Below are 12,337 nucleotides of genomic sequence, written 5' to 3'. Positions count from 1 at the left end.
GTAAATTTAAAATCGAATCATTCCAGAGACCCTTCTTTTGGTAGGATGATGCAAGAAAACCAGAGATAAAGGATTGCAGCAGAGGTGAGACAGAAATGATGTTAATAACTTAACTGAAATGAAGATTAGACAAAGAGGCATAGCAGGGGAGCCATCCAGAGTCTACAGGGCAGCACTAAGAACGCACTTAGGACACTTTGTTGGAGTTCTTAAACAAATTGCACCACTTACTGAGAGCAGGGAAAGATCCTTTCACTCGTAATAAGCTGTAATGGCTTGTCCTTTGTTAGTCTGAGCATTCCAAACAAAGCAGCTCCAGTTAGACACCGGTTCTGCCTGGACACCTGTAGAGGTAATAGCATGCAATGACACATCTTCTAGCGACAGCCCCAACACAAAAGGACTTTTCACTTGCATCTGGGGTGAGGTTAAGATACACACACAAAATCACACCCAGCAGAAATGCTGACAGAGAAGCACAGCAGAAAAGCAACTGGCTCACACAATTTAATCCCCAGAACTATGTAGCTCAAACTGAGATTTCAAAGTGATGCCCTCTGCTCAAAGTCATGCCAATTCTTCTAGCAGATATCTGCTCTCCAGAGGAGTAGCAGTTACACAGCAGTCAGCCCCCACACTGGCTGTTTACTCAGTCTTCACAGTTTATTTAGTGAGTTCATACTTAGAGAAAATTCTGGATGGATTTTCTTTTCCTCCTTCAAACACTAAACAGATTCTTTAACAGTTTGCACACATGTCCACTGCAATCTCCTCTAAAAGTCCTCCTAGAGAAAATATATAAATAAAATTTGTTGTGCATTTGGTAACTCTACTCCTATAGAGGACAGAGAGACCTATGCTGAGGTAACACTCCAGTTATGCATTCCTAGGTAATGAGCTTTATCTCTCAGGATCAATTTTCCATTAATAGCATTTAGTGCTCCATCCAACTTTCAAATTAATTTGACCTGTGAACCCGGGGTGTTCTGACACTGCTTTTTAAATTACTGAAATGTCATGTCAACACAACACAGGAAAAAAAATATGGCAGAAAGACTTAAATGGCCAAAGGGATGCTTACTGGGGGATTTTAAGGCAGCTTAATGGCAAGTAGGCAGCCAAAATCCAGATGACAATTAAATAAATAAATAAGCAAAAATTAAAAACAGAGGTTTCTGCTCTCTCTACCTTAGCCACTAAGTCAGTAAGATAAGCAATTTAAAACAGCTTTGTCCAGGATTGTCTGAGGCAAGAAAAGAAAGAGTGCTATGCTATTGATCTGCAAGAAGTTTATTCCTTCCACTCTGCATTGTTAAAGGAATCAATCTCTTAACTAAAGAAAAAATAACAGTGTTGATAATGAAGATGAGGACTGAGCTTTTTTAGACAATGAGTGTGTTGTACTGGGGCTGTAATAGCCTAAATGCCAGGTCTGAGTGTATCTTTGACTCACCAGCTGGGAGGTTATGAGCACTGCAATCAAGTCCTGACAGCGAAAGGGACAGCTCCAAAATATTCAGTGGGACAAGCAAATCATGAGGACACTGTCTGCATTAATCTCTCAGTGCTGTGCATGGCACAGGTGCATTTTATTACTCACAGTCCAAAAGTCTGAGGACGTATTCAAGTGAATGCAAATGAACCAACTATAGTCAGTGTTGGCTCCAAACACATTGATATACATATATATATATATATATATATGTGCCTGTATACATGAGCCTGCAACTGCATTCCTACTGTTCTATTCAATTTTTAATTTTCTTTTTTTTTTTTTTTTAGTGGGAATTTTTTCGGTTTAAAAACTAAAAAATCTCCTACACCAAAAAGTTTGTTGGAAAGGGATGCTTAAGCTTCTAGAATCATCCCTGTTGTCAGAATCCAATACCTTGTTACAGGAAACAAAGATTAAACTGTTTCTACTTATCTGGAAGTATACAGCAAAAAGATAAGGAATGCCAATTTCCTTCCTGCATTTTTAATAAGCCAGCAACACCAAACATCAATAAACCTTTGGCATTGAGGTTTTGGCTGTGATATGCAAGTCACAACAATTTTAAGAGTCATAGTTAAAGATGTTCATCAATTAATTTAAATCTTGAAGGTACTGAAAATACCTGCTGTGTTCCAAGAAAAATGTTATCAAGGAAATAATTAGTTTTATCCCTGAAAGGATATCAGTTTATCAGTGAAATGAGAAAGTACAGGCACACAGAGTAAGTCCTGCGGATCTCTGGGAACTGGGGCTATGTGGAAAGGATAAAGAAAGCAGGGTTACTATAGAATAAGTCCACAGACCTTCAGAGTAACAACTGAGAAAGCCTGTCTTCCATGCAATTCATCAATGAGCAGAGGCACAGATAACAGCCACTGAAGTTACAGGCGTTGATCAATCCCTCACCTTTTCACTCCATGGTAGTCACCTTCCTCTAGCTGTATCTGCATAAGAATTACAGCCTTTTCCATGTGAGTTTTTGGTAGTTGTTTTGTTTTTTGATTTCTTTTCTTTCCTCATTTTTCTCTCTTTGACCTCTTAGAAGATGATATGACATACTATTTTAATTTCAGGGGTGATCTGTCTTTTCACCTACAGCAAAGGAGAAGAAACAGAAGGTACTACACAAAGCTGAGCTTAACAAAACAAACAAGCTATGATTTCCAGAGCTGGCACCAGCCACAACAGCAATGGAATCAGCTACTGAAGAATTTGGTTCACAGCTCTAGGAAAGCTCATGGAATACTTGCTTTCTCTAAGATCTCCACAAAAATCAATATCCCCATCAGGCTAGAGGATTCCCACCTGCATAAAGGTGTGCAATCTCTCTCTCCAATTATAGCACTGTGCTGTACCAGGAAAACATCTGCAAGGGCTTAGGAAAGTTACAGCTTCCATAGGATGTTGCAACACATCTCTTCTGCAAGAAGGGCTGCCTGCCTGCACTTCTAAACTGTTCTCTTGCATTTCCCAAATATGCTTGGCCTTCCCTCCTCAGGGAAAGGCAGATGAGGACAAGCACATGGCAGGTGTCAGTCACATCACACTGCAGGGTGTTCAACACACACTTGTGTCTCACTCCAGAGCAGAGCATGGCAAATCATGCTTTACCAAAGAGACAATAAATTTAGCTGGTCACAACAAGATTCCCTTTCTAAACTCTGCTTTTAAGAGTCTTTTAGGTCTTAAGCACACCCTCATATACTTATTCCAGAATTTCAAATAGTCCATTTTATTACATGTAAAACAGTCAAAGAGAACACTAGTTCTGAAATTAGGATAATTCTTACAGCAGAGTAGGAAAAGATTAGGTTTCAGATAAGTTTCAATTAGTTATTAGGAAGATTGCTAAAAAATATAACAGGAACATTTGCCATAGTAAAGCTTTTACTATAAAGTTCAGAAACTATTAAAAAAGGAGAGATCCATGCAAAAGTAGGGTTTTGGTGTGTCTCATTGTGATAGCAGCTCCTATCAGTAAATGTGGAAGGCATTAAAAGCACTACAGTAATTTAGCAGCTGTTGGTTTTATGTCTCCACAGCACAGCAGGCCTTCACTGAAATGGGAGAGGATGTAGCTAAGTCACTTTGAACTTTTTCTGCATGGTTAATATTACAAAGTTTTGGGTTGAATCCATTGTGGAAAGACTCTCAGTTTTTAAGAACATTGGGATATTAAGTCCTCTCTGTACCTATTGAGGGCAAGAAATACATAATGATTTTTAAGGTTTTTACATTGAATTTATAATACTCACCAAGTCAAGCTCTTCAATAACAAATTTTCATAGCTGCTAATCTTAGTGGGTTTCAATTCTGTAAAACAGAGCTCCATAAAGGTGTTTTGCTCCATCATTCAGTATCATTTTAGTCTAAATATTACATGACTTAGAAATAATTCATTTCAAACTAAATTCTGCCTTAGAGTTGATTAAAAGAAGCAACACAAAACTAAAAACACCAGAAAGTGCTTTAGTGAAACCCTGTCTTCAGGGGTTCATTTGTTACAGTTCCTGAAGATAATCTATATTCAGGAATACTAAGCCATAGCAACTGATTAATTTGGATCATTACTTACAAAGACCTTAAAATTCTACCACTGTAGACAAAAACTATGCATCTGCTTAAATAGACATATTTACTCTTTCAAGAGCACAAAGTGCTATTCTACCCCACTAACTTTTTTTTTTTTTTTTTAAATAAGCATTCTGATGCATTCATATTCTTCTGAGGTATCTGTTCTTTACTGAGTTACATTTGGCCTGTTTAAGGAAGATGGCTTATTTTGGCATTAAAACCAAATTAGGATGTTTTTAATGGGTCTTTCCCATGTCTCTCACCATGACAGTGGTGGAAAACTCAGAATGTTTATAAAACCTTGTATGATCTTGGGCAGCCTTTTTGTTACAGAAAGCCCTTCTTAATTTCTTAATAAATGCACCTCAGAATTTACTAAACTGACTGAGCTTGGCCACAGAAAAGTATATTACTCATAAATGTTGTATCAAGTAGACCAAGCTTCAAATAATAACATTCAAATCTATTTTATTATTAAATAAAATCAGCACTGAAGAGCTCAGATTCACTCTGTTCCAGAGACTCTCCCTTCATCATGTAGTTTTGTTTCTTGAAGTTTTAGAGAATTTAATGATTCCTGAATTTACTTAGTAGCCCCCTTTCCTGAGCCAAAGAGCAAAACAGGATCTTGAAGACAAAGTTAGCAGAGAGCCCATTAATGTTAAAATTCCTAGAAAGCCAAGAATCCCTGAATTAACACACCACCATCAATCACGTATCAGCCAATGACTCACACTTCTTTCAAATCTTACCTTTGCCTCTAATTCTCAGGAAAAGCAGCTAAAAAATACAAATACTATCTGCACTTTTACAGTGCCTAGTGCAATGGGGCTGGGGCCTCCTGGAGGTTTGCAGTGTAAATAACACAGGGTAAATAACAGTGACAGAGTTTTTAACTGCAGAAATTCATCAGACATGCTAAAACATACATCACACACTGCCACTGTCTCTCACTGATCATTAAAGGAGAATGAATCCTGGGAGAGGCATCACTGAATATAGATACATCTCCAACACACCAGATCATACCCTGAGCCTTAGTAAAGCTAATAAAACCATATTAAACACATCCCAAAAGTTCCCTTGGCTTAGTCCAAGCCACTTGGGCAATTTATAATTTAAAGGAGAATATGAGATTAAAGAGTGATGAAAACAGTGTGATCTAGAATTTGAAACAACAGTTTAACTGTTTTGTCATACTCAGAGGATGTACTGATTTACTGAAATTTGCTTGTAGAGAACTCTGAAGTTCTCTGTATTTTCAGTTTCAAAAATTGTACAGCAATGCTGGATTCCCAAATAAATGATGAAATATACTATTTGCAAAATCAGTATGGTCAAACCCACTTTATTTTAAAGATAACAGGGTGCTACAGTGTTCATATATATATATATATATATATATATTCCTCCTACCCTAGCAGTCACCAGCATGCTACACCCTGGGCTGATAAGGCTTTTAAGTGAGAGTGCCTGAGATGCACTCTCTGCCCTTGTCACAGACATTCATTCCTAGCAGTTCAATTCCATAGTGCACCTCATTTCAGTGCAAGTTACACATCATAAATGCCCAAGAGCAGCACAAAGAATATTCATTGGCCTCAACTCTCCTTCTCCCTTCATTCTTGCTATTCCAGACATTTAGCTCAATTCGATATCCTAAAGAACCCAGATTCCTAAGAGAGAACTAAACTAAAGAATGACCATAACAAATAGTTGATTAGTTTAAATGAAGTGGAGAACAATTACTGAGATAATGAAGTGATAAAGTAAAATGAGTGAAATAATGTGAAATAATGAAAACAAGCTTCTTAGCTAATTCTGTCACAGTTCTTATGAGATTCAATTGAATGTGTAAGGCCTTCTCAAAGAGAATGATAGTAAGCTGCAGGAGAAATTTAACATGAAATTCAATGATGTGAGTTTATTTCCTTATACAGAACTTATTTAGCATCTAAATTCCCTTTCCTGATATTACTGTCTCGAAACACAACATTTTGCTAGTACATCACAACTCCCAGACTGGAGCTGGCCTGGAAGAGGTTGAGGGACTTGGTTCAATTCAACAGTCTTTGGGAGGGCAGAAATCCACCAGTCCAACAGCCTTTGCAAAGCAAAACATTCCCACCACTTCTGCAGTAACTTCAGTAAGGCTTCAGCCCTGCCTGCTTAGATAATATTATTGACCCAACAGAGAGAGACCAAAACACTCATCTGCAGCACTTCCTTAGCAATAGATTTAAAGAAACCCATTCCTGTGAAGTGGTTCCTAACTTTTGCCTTATTACTGGTTCTTTGTGAGCTCTGCACAGCAACTGTCAATTTAGTTTATATAAAATATTAATCTCCTAAAATGCACTGACAACAACTTTTCCTTTTAACCTCACATTCAAACCTGTGGAAGCCCAGGGACCTGTGGCTGGGGTGCCTGGACCCTGGAGGGGGCAGCACGGGAGAAGGGAGATGCTTCTCCAAGCATTAGGGTTATTAGGGTGGGGAAAACCTTGTTCCCACGGGCTTTGCAGCCATGTGTTGGTGCTTTTTGGGTTCTGGAGTTCTGACAGTGTGTGGGGATTGATGTCACCCTTGTCCAGCCCCCGTTTACCATTCATGTACCCCTCCTGGAATGTTCTTCCTTCCCTTAACCCCCATTGGCTCTGTTTGCCACGCTGTTCCACCCCTGTTATCCCCTTGGTTCTCCCAGTCTTTAACCAGTGCCCTGCACGACTTTCCCTTGTCCCTGCTGGACCTCAACCCACAAAGCCACCCCTTTTTCCCCTCATTTAACCCTGTGCCCTTAGCCCAGCCCTGTGCTCTCGTCCCTGAACCTATTTAAGGCTGTGTTCAATAAACCAGTTGTCAGATTGCATCCTCTCATTTTAAATGGTCAGCATTTTCTGTGGTGTGCTCTGGGCTCAGGGACACAGGGCTCTCTGGGCTCTCACTGCAGCACGTGCTGTAACACAAACCTACATCCATATTCCCACATGAATGTGTGCTTACAGCACAGCAACAAATCCAAACCCATCCACAGCTACACTGCTCCATCTTACAGGTTTCTTTCCCTGAAGAAGTCCCCCCAAGACATCAGCTTAGCATGACACAGAGAACTGTTAAGACCTCCATCCATCCTCCTCCAAATCATGGAAAAGACCTCCAAGATCATCTAGCCCAGCCTTTGATCAGTCACCACCTAAACCACAGCACTGAATGCCAAACTCAGTCATTTCTTGGACACCATCGGGGGGGTGACTCCACCACCTCTCTGGGCAGCCCTTTCCAATGCCTGATCACCCTTTTCAGTGAAGAAATACTTTGTGATATCCAGCCTAACCCTGCCCTGGCACATCTCAGGATGTCCTGTCACTTGTCCTTGTCACACATCTCTTGTCCTGTCACTGGCTCCTGGCAGGAAAGGCTGACCCCCACCTTGCTCCACCCTCCTCTCAGGGAGTTGCAGAGAGTAGTAAGGTCTCCCCTGAACATCCCTTTTCTCACCCTAAACACCCCCAGCTCCTTCAGCTGCTGCCACAGGGCTTTACCCTCTACACCCTTCAGCCTGATTTGCCTTCTCTGCACACACTCCAGCACCCCAATGTCTTTCTTGAAATAAATGGCCCAGAACTGGACAGTACTCGAGGCATGGTCTGTGCTGACTACAGACATGATGAAAGATTTCACAGAAATCTGTTTTAACCTCAAAGAATCATATTTTTGCATAGCTTTGCTTATTAAAACAAATAAACAAATGTAAGTATTACTATTCTTTGCACTTGTATGATGCCAATAAATCTGGAATTAAAAGCAAATCTAAAGAGAGTATTCCATATCACTGTTGTGCCCAGTCAGCTTTTCTGTTGTGTATCAAGGTGAACTATTTGATGCCTACAAGCCACAAAATGCCTAAAATGGTGTACAGTTTTACACAGACACTAACACTAGAACATTACATTGTGTTTGTCAATGGCATTTAGAGCAGCTGGCCTTTTGAAATAAAACATGTATTGAGTATCATTAAGTATCATTCACTATTGAGTATCATTCAGGGCAATTGAATTGCCCTTCATCTGTTTCTGGGGCTCTGTGGACTAAAAAGCAGCATCTGGAAGCTTTATGGGTATTATCTGGCTTTCTGTTTTATTTTGTTTAGGCAGACTTGTCTGTTTTTTCATACATTAGGCTCAAAGGCAAAAGGATTTCCAGCAATGACCTCTTTCTGATGAAACTTATCTTTATCTGCTGCTTCTTGTTTCTTAGCAAGTGATGGAAAAATCCTTTATGGGCATGAGATTACCTAAATCAATAGTGACTTGCCCATGCACAGCAGTGCTTAGTTGCCTGTTCATCAAAATGTCTGTTTACTGGCTGCAGACTGTCGGAGGGAACACTCACCTGTCCAAGCACTTAGTTCAGTGCTGCCATGTAAACAGGGACATTGAATATTCCAAATATTCGTGTTTGCAGGCTTATTGATATCAGGGGAAAAGTTTCTCTATTTGTGATGGCAGCAGTGCTACACTTGAAGACAGCTGGCAGTTCCTAATAACAGGACAGCTTGTTGTCCCCACTGCAGTAAGTGCCACCTTATCATCCTTCCAAAAAAGTGGCTGGTACTTGCTTCCCAGGAAACTTCCCTAAGCTTGCAGGCTGGGCTCAGTCCCAGGTATGTGTCTGCTCAGCTGTCACTGGCCTCCCTGCCCAGACAGCTTGCATAGTGATTTCTACATAAATATGAATTACACACCTTGAGCAGTCAGTTCTCTCTGGCAGCCCCACAATCCCTTCTCTGTGCCTGCTGCTTCCTTTGACCTCTGCTCTCTGGACACCATTTTATATCCCCCTTATTGGATATTTAACTTCTCATTTTGCTCTCACATTGCTCCAGACAGCCAGTCCAGTTCCTGCTGACTCCATCCTGGCCAGCTAATCCCTGCTGGGCCAAGCCACAGATACCTGACATACGGGTAGCTGGCAGAAGAGTTACAGGCACATTGTGGTGAAGGTCTGGAGGGACTAGCCCAAGCATTTTGGCTGGACTAAGAGAACTGCTCATCTATTATATGAAAAAGAGCTTGTTCAGCTGGGTGTTTTCAAGGCCAGCTTAGTGTGCCCCCCAGCACTGCTGGAGCCCTCCCTGCCAGGAGGAGACACCAACTGGAGTTCTACCACTGCCCAGCTTTACACCCCTCTCTACAGGGGCAGTACCTGCCAGTTCATTAAACATCAAAACCCTTCCCACCACAGACTGCAAGGAAAAAATGTCAGGCCCATCACCTACAGAGGCACAAATCACACTTCGGCCCATGGAATAAGCAACAAGTTCTGTGAAATATCTTTGGAATATTTGCAGGCAGCATTTTCCCCCCTGTGATCCCAGGAAAAGAATGCAGATGTTGAAGGAGCCAAGAAAAAGCTTCATCCCAAGATCTGCATCCTGGGAGACTTTCTGCTAGGAAAAAGGAGGTGTGTGAACTGAACTATGTATTGTTCATGTAAACAGATAGAGAACATGGACACCAGCAGAAAGCATAACTTTTGGAGAAGTGTTGGAGGAAGGGAGGGGAAAAGTGCCTTGTTTCCATTTTCTATCCATGAAGGGTGACATTCTGGGGAAATAAAAGATGTGTTTGTCTGGCCTGTCCTTGTCTGGGGCCTCAGTCCGGGCATCAGCCTGTTCTCTAGCTATTAATCAAACAAGCTTTACTTCATTAGCTTCTTAGCCTTCTCCTGGATCTTTTCCCACCCTTGACAGGGGATGCTGTGTCACACAGCAGGAATTTCGCTCAGGTGGGGCTCCTGACATCTGCAGCTGACTGCATTCACACTGATGCATCACACCCTCAGCAAGCCTGGCTGTCTCCTTTTGGAGAGAGAAATAAATGGGAGGCAAATAAGGGAAATAAAGGAGGAGAGAGGGAAGGAGACACGCCAGGGAGCAGATTTCAGGGTAAGCAACCTTAAAGAGTTAACAGCTAACTTTCCATATGAACATTGAGTACAGAGGAGTGCTACAGAAACCAACCTGTTTATTTGGATATCTGCACCAGGAGTACACATATAAAAGACAAGAAAAGAGGAGACTTAACAGTTTTCTTGGTGTGGGAAAGGAGGATAAATTTTAGCCTTGCACTTGCCATTTTTATAGCACAAGTCAGTTAATTTTCTTATATTATTCCATAGTTCCATAGTTTAGAAAGCATTTATTTTCTCTAAACACACAGTCAGTCTGAGTACATTATTCATATTTTTTCTCTGTTTTCATAAAGTCCTGTTAATAGAACACATTCATGAAGGCCACTGTCATTACCAGAATGTTCTGTTACAATACCAAAGAGAACAAGCAGCCTACACAAGTGAATAAAACAGCACTCTCTGTTCCCTGAAAGACAAGGGCAAAACACTGTACTCTGATTATTTTAAGCCAGCCAAAAAAATCAAACCCTTTTAACAGAGTCCATAAAATTAATCAGGCAAAAACCCTTTCAATTAGGTTTAGCAGCCCTGTCACCCTCAGAATTTCAAATAATAAACACAAGAATCACTTAAAAATTCCACAGTGTCAGCATAACACACCTCATATAACTCCACAAGACATGAAAAGGCCCAGGCATTAGCAGCTGACCATAATAAAAATGGCTTTAGGTGTGACAAGGATGTGGCAGTACCTGGTATCCTGGGCAGCTATCACTAATGAACACTGTGTCTCCAGTTATTTTATTTGTATAGTATTTAAGTAATATATAAAACATCTATAATAAATATGCTATGGGTCCATTCTCAGAAGTTCTCTTTGAGAAGGACAGGGGAGGTTTCATACCAGCAAAATAGCAAATCTACCACATCAGAGTAATGACATTACACCATCAGTGTCAGGATTAAGAAAATAAGTCACATGCAAACTGGAAATAGTGTGATTCAGAAAGGCCAGAACTCAGCACTGTCCCAGACTCCTGGTAGTTCTGTACCCTGTGGCCAGAAAATATCCACAGCTGTGTCACAGTCAAAAGGATTTCTGACAGGAAGGATCTTGGAGCATTCAGAATTAATATACTTTGCAGCCCATCAGATGTTTGTTAATCAACTTTCTAGAAGATCTGTTTGAGATGAGAAATTAAGATAGAAGCTTTGGAAGCACAGAGATTTTGAGACTTGAGTCAGTTTTGGAATTTCTAGAATCTGCTAGATTTTTCTGCTCCAGTAAAAAGGTTTGTTTAATGGAAATCAGAGATTTAAAGGCAAGAGAAAAATAAGGACAGAAAATAGTGATTGAAATGTAGAAGAATAACACAAAGAAGAATTTTCAAGCTGCAAAACTCTTCAAATCAAGTAAGTTTTGATGGGGAAAGCCAGATATAACCACCCTGGGCTGCATTACCAAGTCAATAATCTGAGCAACACAGACATGCATGAAGAAGTCCAAATCTCTAGAAGTACTAAAAACATAAGCAGAGTAACTGTACAGGCAGAACCAAGCTATTTACAAGGTACAAAGGCAAACCTATTTTTTGGCAAACCAAAAACTGTCCTTTTTTTGTAAAGAGTTACTAAATTTGTGTACAAAAAATTTTGTAAAGTTGTAAACAAACCTCAACCCCAATAGAAAAAACCAGGCAGAGATTTTCAATAGCCTTGAGTCTGCAGAAGCTTCACTTGCAAAAGCTTTCTGAAAATTTACAGAAATTTTGCCAAGTATTTTTTCCATGGGATTTATTTTCCCTGATCTTCTTATATAAACTTATTGTTTTGAAGCTGCAAATATTACAGATAGTGTAGCAAGAACACTACCATTTGAAATACTAAACTGCTTGAAGTCAAAGGACTTTTTCTAGCTATTAACACCTGAAAGCCCTGCCACACTTGGAGAAATGCCCAAATTCATAGAAGTTCTTGGTTTGGTTAATGGAAAAATCCACCCTTTTGCCCCCAATCCATTTTAGTGTGTGAGCACATAGACATTTCATTCCAATAGATCATCAGAGCACAACACTAAATTTTGGACACTCTTAGCATGATTACTTTGCAATTATGGCATATGTATTATGGCAGGTCTCAAGTAAATTATGAACTCTGTATATTACAAAGGCACTGTGAAACACTGATTGATTTGGACAGTTTGTAGTTAATTAAGTTCATTTCCAATTCCATCTCTTCACACAATTTCAAAGCATTCTGCATTGAAAGCCCATTTTCAATTAGTAAGGAGGATGAAACAAAAAAGTATTAATTATAGAAGTGGCAATCCCCATTTAAATCTTCACAGTACAGCAA

This window comes from Cyanistes caeruleus, chromosome 15 (assembly GCF_971803275.1).
Source record: "Cyanistes caeruleus chromosome 15, bCyaCae1.hap1.1, whole genome shotgun sequence".
NCBI classification, from domain to species: Eukaryota; Metazoa; Chordata; class Aves; order Passeriformes; family Paridae; genus Cyanistes; species Cyanistes caeruleus.
This window is presented reverse-complemented; position numbering follows the sequence as displayed.